Source organism: Sitophilus oryzae, unplaced genomic scaffold, assembly GCF_002938485.1.
Source record: "Sitophilus oryzae breed Bouriz unplaced genomic scaffold, Soryzae_2.0 scaffold_87_pilon_pilon, whole genome shotgun sequence".
NCBI classification, from domain to species: domain Eukaryota; kingdom Metazoa; phylum Arthropoda; class Insecta; order Coleoptera; family Curculionidae; genus Sitophilus; species Sitophilus oryzae.
Window position 1 is genome coordinate 714,223 of NW_022147505.1, and position 13,990 is coordinate 728,212.

The 13,990-nt window shown below is 30.9% G+C and overlaps 1 protein-coding gene across 3 annotated transcripts in view; it reads left to right on the forward strand.

Moving 5' to 3' along the window:
- Window positions 1-13,990, forward strand: part of LOC115890501 — a 483,888-nt gene that overhangs the window by 96,319 nt on the left and 373,579 nt on the right. Inside the window, exon 1 of one of the 3 annotated variants that reach the window (XM_030910749.1) lies at window positions 6,258-6,275. The exons of the other annotated variants lie outside the window; for them this stretch is intronic. The gene's annotated coding sequence lies outside the window, so the exon portion shown is untranslated. Of the gene's footprint in view, window positions 1-6,257; window positions 6,276-13,990 lie in introns of those variants that run through there. 3 annotated transcript variants of the gene reach the window in all.

The following is a 13,990-nucleotide window of genomic DNA, read 5'->3' on the forward strand; positions in this document are numbered from 1 at the left end:
CAAAAAAGGTGAACATCAGTCTGAATGAAACATGCAGAATAGTGATAGGTTGTATGAAACCCACCCCCTTAGAAAACCTTTACAAGGCTGCAGGTTTTACAAGCCCCGATTTACGCAGAAAAGCTCATAAACATACTGAGAAGTTAAAACAACCCTTTGATGCTCGTCACTCAATTTTTGGCCAAGAGTACGGCACAGGTAGACTTAAATCCAGATGCCGTTTCCTAAGCCACCCCCTGGATGAACCTCCCTCCCACTACCCACTTAGAGAGGACCCATCAAATGGTGTTTCTAGCGACTGGAAAACCTTGAGAATGCTCAACCGAATCAGAACTGGGGTGGCCCCAGTAAAATCCAGTTTGATCAAATGGGGTTTGCTGGTCAGAAATTACGACAAATGCGACTGCGGCGCCTTTCAGGACATGGAACATATTCTTCAATGTCCTGCGTGCCCCCACAGATGTACCCTCGATGACCTATGGCTGACTAAACGGGAAGCATTGGACGTAGCCCATTACTGGGTTAATAAACTATAATATAATCCGGATACGAAAAAGTAAAGTAAGTTCTGCTGCTTCCTCTAGTCCCTCCAAAAAACCTTGCCCTAAAGTTTTAAAGCTTCGGTACTCCGGTACCGGACAGTGGCTCTGCATTATCTGCAGTAGTCATCGTTGAAAATCTTCCACCTCACGAGGTTTACCCGCGTGGGGCAGTTTCCAGTGATGACACCTAAAATTATGCGTACTGGATTCTTTTTGTGCTCTAGTAGTTGTTTTGTCTTTTTGCTAATAAAATCGATCCCAAAATAGCCACAGTTTTTGAGCTGTAGCGCAGTTCTCACGGTGTTGCCACGTCTCTTGCCTTGATGGTAGTTCCTATACCTTTCTTCAGTGTGTTGATCATCTCAAGTGGTAGATCATCTGATACATCCTCTCCCCTGTCCCTCTTGTTGACGAATCTGTCCGCTTCTTGGTTGCCCACTACAGACTAGGCCCCGCCTAGACGCACCAATAACAGTGCTTCTCGGTATTCCCTCATATCCAGCAGTCCATAGTAGTCGTCTCTCAGCGATTTTCCCTCGAATACAACTGGCCGCTTCCTTTATATTGTAAATCTCTGCTTGTAGAACATCCGATCCATCCGTATGTCCTAAAATGCTTAGTTTTGGAGATACAGGATGTAGAAATTTCATTTTTATTTCGATTTTTTCCAAATAATTTTATGAAGTAACGTCAATATTTGAATGAAAATTGGTGTCTGGGAGTTTATGACATGAGAAATTTGATTTTCATGTTATTATGACTCCTACTTATAGAGGGCGCCACCTACATTTTTGTTAACTGCTTTTAAGTGTAATAACTTTTGGTCCATACCTGTATAAAACTACTGAGTAAAAAATATACATTTACGACTTTTTTTACATAAAAAACATCTCTTGGTAAAAATCGCGAGTAATGGATCTCGAGATATTTGGAATCGAAATTATCAATACCTGACATCATTGACATAAATTAAACATGTTTACTAAATAGTTATTAGACTGAAATCATAAATTTGAAATTTTTTGTGCCAAAAGTTCAACAGAAACTGTTTAATCATCATTTTTTCGCAGAAAAATTTATGATTAATTTAAAAAAATAAAAATGTATTATTTCAGTCAAATAACTATACTCAAGAGTGTGCTTATTTTTTGTCAATGATGACATGTATTAATTATTTTCATTATAAATATCTTCAGAACGATTGCTCGCAGCGATTTTTTCCAAGAGACATTTTTTACGTATAAAGTCATGGAAATGTATATTGTTTCAGTCACTAGTTTTATACAGATACGGACGAAAAGTTATTACTCTTCAAAACAATTAAAACATAATATGTAAGTGGCGCCCCCTACAAATAGTAGTCATTTTGACCTCAAAATAAAATTTCTCGTGTCACAAAACTTCCAGATACCAATTTTCATCCAAATATTGACGTTGCTTCAGAAATTATTTGGAAAAAATCAAAATAGAAATGAAACTTCTACACCCTGTATCTCCGAAACTAAGCATTTTATATCATACATTTATAAGAACTTTTTTACTTATTTTTATCTGCAGAATATACTGCCGAAGTTTCCGGAATACAGTTCGGACCACCCTGTATATGTTTTTAAGACTTCTTAATTGAAAAAAATAATCAAACCGTAAGAAACACTATACTTTGCAAGAAATATATCTAATATTATCAAAGTTTGCAGAAATTTGCAAACTTTGCCATTATCATTGTATGCAATAAAAATTACAGTTGAAGGTTGGAACCTTTGGTGTTCATCATCTGCTGATGATGCTAACATGGTTAGCTAAACGCGCGACGAAGTGTAGAAGTAAAAGTGTTTTGGTGTATTGTGGTGATTTAGTGTTTTTGTTTTGCTGCAATAAAAATGATAAAATTAAATAAAATAATAAAAGCGATGAAAATGATAAAATTAAAATTACGCTATTATTTAAATTATGTTTTGAAAATACTTTTACAGTTTATATGGCATTGTTATTCAAACCAGTTTCTTCACATTTGCCATTTATTGTCAATCAACATATCTATACCACTATACTATCATTAACGTTATTTATTTTTAGAGCAAACGGTTATCAATTTGTCAAATTGTCAACCTCGTTTTGACGCCAACACAGTTCGGTAATTTGAAAACAAATAATGGGTATATACCCAGTACTTAATTACAATTTGAACTTGGCCTAAATTATTTCGATATGTTATTTAAGTATTATATATTCATCAGAAGACATTATCTTAAAAATGTACAGGATGGTCCAATAATAGAGTGTGTCGGTTCTAACTTGAGAACTTGCGCGTTAATAATACAGCAGAAAAAAATATCTATCGGTAAATTGGCTAAGGGAAATCGCTGTAAATGATTTGTTAAAATTGGTTGCTAATTTTGAAATTTCTTGACGATTCCATATACCGTGTGTTTTTCAAAAGTGGCTCACCCCTAAACTTTTTTATTTTTTCAGATAAAAAACGAGATTTGGTATGTTAGTATACAGGGTGTTCCAGGCTGAGCGTGCATTAGAAGTTTCTAGTACAACTACAATATCTAGATCGGAGATTTTTTGCACATTATTGTTTCACAAGATCTATCGATTAAAAATATTTTCAATATGGCGGCACTTCCGGAACTACCGGAGTTGACAACAACTTTCTTATTTTAAATGGGTACCCTAATTTTTTATTACATACTTAAATTCTCTGTAAAATTTTATGAATTTTGATATCAAATACTCTGTATCTAACATTAACCGTTTCGGAGAAAAAAAATATTTAAAATTTTTATAGGAAAAAAATTGCCTGTCAAAAAAATGTATATAGCCTAAACGACAAATTTAGTGATTACCACAGCCACTGTGGCATAAAGAAGAGACATGTGGCTATCTATTTCAAAAATTAAATTGTTCGAATGTCATATAATATTGGCCGTAGCCAATTTTCAAATGGAAACCCACTTTTTTATTTCACTAATGAAAAGGTTTTTTAATTCCTTACTTTTTGGTTAATGTTCCTATACCTAAAACAAATCGTTTTTAAGTTATTTAAGATTTATTTTTAAAGAATATATTTTATTATTAATAAGTTTTAAGTTAAAAAACATAATTTCTTGATAATATGGCAACATGAGTAGTAGATTAAATGTACATGAAAGAAAAGATCCAGTGGTTCTTAAAATTTAAGCAAAAAAGGATAGTTCAAGTTGATAACTAAAAAAATTATAATCATATAAAAAAATATGGTAATTAGTCTAAATTTATTATTTATGTGATTCTGCTCTTTCTCGTATAATTTGCACCTTGTTTCTCATACGGAAATAGTTAGATTAAAATAGCCAAAATGTACCAAACAACCCATGCCTTGACATATTTTCTTTTAAAATAATATCGCTTTCTTTATCCGCCGGTCCAGACTCGACCTTGCCCTATTCGCTCATTAACGCCGGCTCTATCAACTTAAGTACGTGTTGACAGGCAGGTTATTGAACCCATGTTGCTTCTAGCATGTCGTTTTTTCAAAGATGGGTCTCATATAAATGCGGCCAGAATTATTTTCAATACTAAAAAACAAAAAAGGTTAGGGGTGAGCCACTTTTGAAGAACACCCGGTATAAAAGGAATATTGGACCTTCTAATAGGCTCGAATATTCCCGATTCTTATCACGATCTCTTGATCTTTTCTAATGATATTCCGGGTATAGATGCGTATCATGGGCATTTATGATCTTTAGTGTCAATTTCGATATGATTGATATCGATATGACGATTGAAAACTGCCTGATAAACCCAAGCAAGTTCAACTTTTTATACGAGAAAACCTTAAGAGTCCATTTCACTAGTCAGAAAAAGTAGCAAAATAATGCGTTCGGCATTAACGTTTTATGTCAAACTGGTTAGGTATTTTTACACAAATGAAGAAGGAAATTAAAGATAAAGGATTATACTAAATCCATATTGTAGCACATTTTTAGACAATTTCCTTATTTTTAAGATTTTGAAGGTCAAACATCAACAAAATATTCCTTATGTTTGGACTAAAATTTCTGGAAAATAAAGACGTAATTTAAAATTCCGTTACAATACGGAAATAGATTGAAGTTTTGTGATTAAAGTGATATATAATTTATATGGTTTTGTAACAAATTGTTCGCTATTTTATGGCAAATGCTGAAGCTCTGCAAACCTTAATCAAGCCTTAATCAAAGCACGTTTGTAATTAATGGTGTGGCTTAACAGGCCAGGATCGGGATAAGCCTTAGGCAGATTTCTGAAATATAATATATATTTCGTTCGGCCACACATCCGCTTTACCCCTGATAGCGACCCGAAAGTACAGCGTAAGAGACTCTTAAAACTTGATAACTTCTTGTGTTTGTACATTTTTTCAACATTGTTAAAATAATTTACTTTAAATGAAATAAATGTAGCTAAAATTTCATTACTTTTAACGCCTGTGTCAGTGTCATCATATTAAGGCACTTAGGACCATAGATAAAAGAAAATAATATTCTATTAAGATAGATATGAAACTTAATAGTAAAATTTTGGGTCAAAGCGCCCCTCCGTGTTCTTACTATAGACTACGTTTAACCCAACACCTTCGCCTTTTCTGCTGTAAATATTTTTTATGTTTATATTTGATTTCAAAGGATTTAGTTTTAAAGTTCCACTGATATATTAGTATATCAGAGTAACTTTAATAAAACATAAGAATATATATATTTTACAGTTTATTAAATATAAATTTTGACTACAAGGTAGAAAGTAAATCAAAATATTTGATAAAACTTATAAGTATACTATTTTTACAGTTAATAAATAATAAAACTATTTCTGACTATGATATTTAAAATTTAGATAGAATATTAAAAAACATACCGGTATTTGCAGACGCAGACCCAAATTCAATAAAAACCAAAAATTTTTCCTGCGAAAATCGGGCTTTTTTCACAGAAAAAGTATTTTTTGATTTATCAACAATCATTGTCAAGTTGACAATATACAGGGTGTTTTCTAATTAGTCTAAAAAATTGTGGTGTGATTCCTCATGTGTTCTTAAAACAATTTTTATATAACCATTAGGTCTAAAGTACTTCCTTTCTGATTTACAGTTGCCGAGAAAAAAATAAATATACTTATTAAGAGCCCGCCTTAAGCCGTTTTCTAACGATTTTTTATTTTTTAGATTAATTAGGAAACACCCTATATATGCATATCACAGGCAACCAAATAAACTATTAACCTCTAAGAATTATTTTTCCTACCACTAACGACATACCGTGTTTTTAGTGAGTACTAAATTATTTTATCAAAATTTCACCATATAAGTTTCCAGGCAATGACTTAGAAATATATAAATATGTACAAAAAATAAAATCAATATTTGAAGCTATAGGTACATATTTTTTGAATGTACCTACATATTTTTTTATTCATACCGGCTTACCCATAACCTTGCTTTCGAAAAACCAAAGCGCCTGGCTAGCCTTAATTACTTCAACCAAGAAATCCGTGTGGGCTGGATCTTTTCGCCAACTGAAGCTGTGGTGCTACGCTTTGCATTGAATGAAATCAAAAGTCGTATGAAAATTTCAGTTAGTTGATTCGTCACCGTGATGGTGCACATACGACAGGAATTTGGGGTGTAAAATATTCGTGTGGTTGTGCTTTAGTGCGGTGATTTCTTTCTGTGCGAACTGTTTGGATTATTTGGGTGATAACGACGCCAAGGTCAGTTGCTTCTTATTAGCTAGTACTATACCGGGTGCGTCTCAAAATTTTAAATTTCAATCTAGGGTACCATGGCTGGGTTAAAAACACTAATTTTTAATCAAGGAGCCTTGGCAAAATAAATTTGATCGTCTAATCTTTTTAGTGTCTTGTCCTGGCCGGTTAAAACATGTCCAAATCGTATTTTTAATCATATCTCAATTTTTTCAAATGGGGCGAGGGTAGCTCATTGGCATATTTAGAAAAAGCATTTTTTAGCGAATAATTTGGTACCACACGCTTGGTATTTCGAGTCAAATTGTCGTAATGAACCGCATGTTGCCATATGATACGTCATTCTATTCAGAGTGTCATTTTCTATCGAATGAATTAAAAAAATACCAAGGATGCCATTTAAAAATCAAAAGTTGTAGTAATTTCCGGTGAAATCGGAAGTGGCCGAAAACAATTGAATAGTCAATCAATCCTAATTTATGTCGTATACTAACGGTGAGCCATCTTTGAGACGCACCCGGTAGGGTACTACGTTTTAAAATTTGTGTGTTTCTGAATGTTAATTCTAGTCTTTTACAAACATTAGCTGTCTCATAATTGGATAAAATAATACTGACAACAAAAATTATAAAAAAAATCTTAAATTATTCACATCTATATAATGATCTTTATCAAAAATATTTTGAGCAACAGGTTTGTCGAATTTTTATTGATGGGACGCGTCGTCTAATTTTTTACGAAAAACATCGAGAGAATATCGTTTCCCCTCTCACGGATACCCCGTAGCCCCAGAACGGACAGACGTACTGTACATGAAATTTCATAAATACCCGACCTTTCCAGTGGAACTTTTTTTCTTACCTAATTACTTAATAGTTGGTGTCATTTGTTGTGGACGATTAATTAATTTTTTTCCATAGCAACTGTTAAAATTGCCTTATATCTATCAAAAATAGTAGATAAAATAGTACTAAATGATACTTTAACAGCGAGGATATGTTAAAAACTGTATTTCTTCTCGAACGTTTTTTAAGTGCTTCCATTTTTGAAAATTTTTGTGTTCCTTTCATAAATTATTCGGGATTTAAATGGAAGTAGTTTGGATATGGCGTTTGTCGCCTCAGCCTGAATATCTGTTGGTAATTTACTTATTTCGTTTTGAGCCATTTCTGGCTCCAATTCAATCAGCAATCGATACGAAAGAGAATTAAAAAATATTGACTCAAAACTGACAACTAAAGAGACAGCTTTATTTACAAATTGTCAAATTACATATAGAAACCAACGCCAACCCAACACAATATTTTTTCTAGGCGTAATAAATTCCTTGAAATAATAATTTCTGAATATTTTTTCAAAACGTAACTCGCTATGGAAAAAAATATTGTTTTATACACGAATTAATTCCCGAAATTAATTCACTCGCGATTTCATCGCTCGTAAATTAATCTTTTCGGTCGACGATAAAATACCATTTTATCGTCTTGTATAAAAAATAACTATAACCTACGTTTTCTAATTATTTTATCAACTAATTGTAGCTGAGTGTAAAGGAGAATATCCTTTACACTCAGCTACATTTCTAATGTAATTTCTTTCTATTTCATAATATCTTTCTTTAGTAAGTGAAAAACTAAATAGTCGATGAACTAAAAAATGTAAACTAGCTGTCTTATTATATTAAACAGTATGGCTATGTTAAACTACACACAAGTATATTTCTAATAAGTCTTATTGTTAATCAACTGCTGATGGTTAGCGAAACGCGCGTCCAGTGTAAAAGTAAAATGTTTTGGTCTTTAGTTAATATTCGGTGATTTTGGTGTTTTAAAAGTTGAAATTTGGATTATAAGTTGAAAAAGTGGATATATTCGATCTATCTAAATCAACTAATTGGATATTACACAGTAGGAGCAAACATAATATACAGGGTTGTGAGGGCAACAATTTAGAAATAATTTTACAAGATACAGAGTGTCCCAAATAAGTAAAAAATGCTATAGTTGTATTTTTTTAAATGGAACACCCTGTATATTATTCTATTTTTAGATTCTACGATTGAAATAAAGGTAAATTTTATTAAGGTTTATCACACTTAAACCTTACCGTTTTTGAAATATTGTCAATTTTGTGAAATTGCAGTAAAAATTTTAAGGCTTCATTTCTCCAAGGGTATCAAAGTTTTTAATACTAAATATTTATTGAAGTATATTTATTGATCAGTTATTGTGTTGCAATAATAAAAATTATACTACCTTATACAGAGTGTCTAAAATTTTATTTTAAATAATTACTAGCTTTAAACGGTAATAACTTGTTTAATTTAAATGGAACGCCCTGTATATTTTAGGAGAATCAGATACATAATTTAATTGTCTATCAAATTGTATTATACCACTTTTTACCTATCCCTTCAAGTTTTCGTAGAAAATTCATTTCCTTAGAATTTAGACCTCATTTATCATGAACCCATGGAATATTGACATTTTAGATTGTTTTTAAAGCAACAAATGTACAAAATGTACAGGCTAGTAATATTATCGTTTTTAACAAAATGATAATATTACTAGCCCATTTGTATGCAAAAAGAAAACTATTTAAATCTTCATAAAAGAGTATACCATTAATTAAATATACCACCATTATTTCCGCCCAAATACTAATTAATTACATACTTAATTATGTTCGTGAATAAATTATTCTAAATAAATGTGGATTTGAATCAGAAATCAATATAATAATAAGTTATATAAATGAATGTCTCTGTTGTTACAAATAAGCATTTGTCAAAAAATGAAATATCATTTTTAAGGTGTTACTTTTTACCACACTGTCTAATACACATAAAAAATTCAGTTTTTTAGTTTTTGGAGCTATTCTTATTAATCAACGCAAACAGTCAATTAATGTAGTTTGAATACTGGAATCATATTAATTGGTCCTCTTTACCAAACATTTAAACAGTTTTTTTATTTTTAAATGAAATAAATAAACTATATCGACAATATTAGTATCTGTACTCTTTAAAAATTTGGTACATCTTTAAAAATAATCTAAAATTTCAGTATTAAATAGGTATATTGATGAATTTAAAATTATAAGAAAATGCATTTTCTACGGAAACTTGAAGCTATAGGTAAAAAATGGTATATTGTATTGTAATTGTATTGATTAAGAGTGGGTCCCATGGGACCCTCCACTGCGGCCGCGAGGGCCTATTGTGGCTCAAAAAAATGGTATAATACAATTTGATAGACAATTAAATTGTGCATCTGATTCTCATAAAATATACAGGGTGTTCCATTTAAATTAAATAAGTTATTGCCGTTTAAAGCTAGTAATTATTTAAAATAAAATTTTAGACACTCTGTATAAGGTAGTATAATTTTTATTATTGCAACACAATAACTGATCAATAAATAAACTTCAGTAAATATTTAGTGTTAAAAACTTGGACACCTTTGGAGAAATGAAGCCTTAAAATTTTGACTGCAATTTCACAAAATTGAAAATATTTCAAAAACGGTAAGATTTAAGTGTAATAAACCTTTATCAAGTTTACCTTTATTTTAATCGTAGAAACTAAAAATGTAATAATATACAGGGTGTTCCATTTAAAAAAATACAACTTTGATATTTTTTATTTATTTGGGACACTCTGTATCTTCTAAAAATATTTTTAAATTGTAGCTCTAATAGTTCTTCAACGAACTCAAAACTTACAATTTGTAAAAATCCAATCGTTTAGCTACAATACTCCGTGTCGTATGTGGTGTACAACCCTGTATACGTTTGTTATAAAACTGCTCAAATCTTTGTTATTTTAAACTCAACACTATGTATATTATTTAAAACATCAGAAGACTAATAAAATAGCTTTTCAATGATATATCATGTTCCTATACCCAAACCTTCCGGTTTCTCGCTTAAGTAGAAATACATATTCAAAAATTCTATTATTCTAGTTTCATTGGAAAAATTTCGTTACCATGACTTAAACTTTATAAATTTAGCAAGTAAAGTCTAATGAAAATTTATTAAGTTTGAATATTTGTCATGGTAACGATTTTCTATAAACGAAACAACTAGAATAGAATTGTTATCTTTAAGATGGCTTTACTGAAGAAACCAGGTTTAAGTATAGGAACATGATACATCGTTCAAAAGCAATTTTATTTGTGTTTCAATTTTTTAAATAATATACATAGGCTTGAATTTAAGATAACAAGAATTTGGGCGACTTTATAATAATCAGAAATAAATATGTTGATCTTCCTGTTTGATATCCAATCAGTTGATTTTAGACAGATCGAATATGTCGACTTTCCTTAACCTATAAACCAGATTTCAGCTTCCACTATGCCGAATTTATGATTTAATCAATGCTTACTCAAGAACACATTTTGTCAATTTTACACTTTGATTTTTTTCTCGAAATCTCTTAGAGACAGATATAGGTTGGTATAATTAAAATAGTATGAGATATGAAAGTAGTTTCAAAAAATGTCATAATATACCGGGTTTTCTATGTTGAAAATAGTTTAGACAGATGGCAGCAGGTGCTTTTATGCAAAAATTCAACGTCTCTCAAATCCAAAAATTCTCCATAAACGTCTAACGTATCATGACCGTGAATCACCCTGTATAAACGTAACAAACCATATACTATTAGTTTGTTCAAAATAACAACTTTAAATAAAGCTAAATAATATCTCTAAATGTACCTATTAGTTTAAATTTGCGTTCACGTTTATGTACTTGGGCACCGATAAATCAACAAATCCTTTCAGCTTGATTAACAAATTATTTTATGACCTCACATTAATTGACATTACCAGAACTTATAATAAAACAATTTACTAAATTACAACGTACCTACATTAAAATATGTCTTAGTTGCTTTATTATCGGATGGGGTACAGACAAGAAAAAGTCCTGATGATAAGCTGAAACGGCTAATTTCAAGAGCAATTTTATGTAAACAAATTTATAAAAACATGACCGTTCCTTCGAAATTATATATTCCTCTTTGAAGAACCTTTGCAAACTCGATTTTCAAATAACTGTTATTAGATGGCTATTGATCTAGACTGCAACAAGTATCGGACGGTATCTTTTCTCTTCTTGAGGGGCTTTTATATAAAAATTTAGTTTAAATATATACTTTCGATCTATACATCTGAGACTAACTAGTGTATTTTCAGACAAATGGTCGGTTTTCTCATAACAATTTTTAGAAGCAGTCAGCTCATGTAGAATTTCTAATATAATTCTTGATCCTGTTGTTTGCATAGGCATTTGCAAAAATTATACTTTTACTGACGCTCATAGAATTTTCGGAAGTAATTACCGAAGTGCATCAAAATTACCGATAATTTTTCATGAAAGCATGTTATCTAAAAACAGCATGAGTTTATATTCATATTTTGCATACAAAATATGACTATGAACGAATGCTGTTTTTTATTGACAACATGCTTAAATGACAAATTATCAGGTTAATTTTGATGCACGAGTGTAATTCTGTAGAATATTTGCCCAATAAATAACATGAAAATACATAGATTTTTTAAAAACATTTATTTGAATATATTAAAAAAATATATTTAAAAATAAAGCAATAAAATGAAACAGAACTTATAATATTAGAAATTAAAAATTACATGAAGAATTGCAGTGAAAAACAAAGTTATAAAAATTATTATGTTTAGATTCCGTTGCGGTACTTAAGATGCTGAATTTGAATTGAAATTAAAAAAACCTATAGTAGGTACAAAAACATTAGTATTATTATTAGACCTTGTAGCAGTTTGATTGTCTCTCATTTTTTCTACCAAATTTGCCTGATGTTCATCATCGAGGTTTAATTGACTTCGGGTTTGCGTGCCCAGTTATTTTGACCATTATGTTCTCCCCAACTTCCTTCTTTGCTAGTGTCGACACAGCTGTTACACGTAGCGAATGATTAGTAATTTTTGCTTTTTCCGTAGCCAAACCTGGTTTTTTCGCTTCGATAGATACCCATTGAGCAATCGTATTTTTCTCAACAGGAAAGTTCTTGAACCATTTACCCATTTTCCAGGAAGGATTTACAGTTAAAAACAATCTTGGAACATTAATTAATTTTCTTTTTTCCATAAATTTTTTAAATAGCCTTACTGGACATATTATATCCGGTTGACCTCTATTTATGACCAGCCATTTTGACGGAGCACAAGGTTTATCTCCTCCTTGAGTGGTTTTATCGAATATCGGCTTGTATTCAATGCGACCGGTGGGTTGTCCTATATTATCAATATCATCTTTAAAATAGGAAACAAAACGTTTTCCTCCCTCTCCTCCTCGCCATGCCAATTCGTAGGATAATACAATTTTTTTGCAAACCATCGGGACATTCTTCCTTAAAATTTCATACCATCAATTTGTTCGTATTTGAGTGCCTTAGAGCTTTCTTTTCTTTTTTGAGGGTCCATTTGCAATTCCTTCCTTTTGGCACTTTTTGCCTCCCGAGATATTTTAAATTCGGTGTCAGTAAAAGGATTAAACTTAAATTATATTCTTTTTGGTATTTTTCCATTAATAGCTTGGCTGTTACATTCCAAATAGTTTTTACCGTAAAATCCTTATAGTCTTGGCCGTTTTTCCTTTTCATAATAAATGCCCAATCGGTCAAAATATTGGTCAGTGCCGAGATTGAGATGCTCGCATCCAAAATGTAGTTTCTATCTTTTATAAAGTCCATAAACACATAAAATACACATACATACTGGTGATTAATATAGTATTTTTCGGCTTACTTTCGGCAACTTTTTCTTCAATTGCACTTAAGGAATCGTTTCCAAATCGAGACATTTTTAAAATACCTATTAAAAATAATTTAGGTCTAAGTGACATATGTGTCATTGTCGTCGCTTCATATGGGATTTTTTGTACATGAGTGAATTTTTTTTATTCTCTAGATTTTTTTTTATTTTCTAGTATGATTTTAAATTAATACTCATCAAATATATATAATGTGTTAACTTAAATATATATAGATATTAAATTACTTAAATGTTACCAACAAAATATTTTTAAAATTATTTCTAATTTAAATTATGATATCAGCAATAAATAAAACCAATATAACAATATTTGCAAAGTATAAAACTTGTAATTAATGTGTAGTCCTAATAATTAAAATTATTTATAAAAAAATTAATATGCATTCTTCTGAAAGAATAAACCTCATACTAGTAAATTGACAATGACGTTAAAATATCAAAAATTTACATCTGCATAAAAAATTATGCACGACATATGTTACAAAATTCATGTGCAATCTAAAGCCCAAAAATATATAGGGTGTTTCAATTAAAATAAGCGAATTCGCAACCAATTCCGGTATAAGTATATTAAAAGAAAATAACCTGAAGCAATAAAATGGTTATCTAAATAACATCATAAAATACTTTTAATAAAGGATCATGAAGCATTGTGAAGACCCTGCATGTAGAATGTAGAATGTTTAGGAGGGGAGTTAATCACCGCGACCTTATAGATCTATTGTGTGTTCCCCTTTCTTAAGTTATAACGAGTTATAACTCATCATACAATCTCAGGGCTTTAACAAAAGTCAGTATCTGAGACGGCTCCACAGAGGCCAGCTCTCCATCCTCGACATCAGCTGTAGCAAAGTTCATGGCACGAATGGTCGTCGTCTCGGCGCACTCAGTGATAAG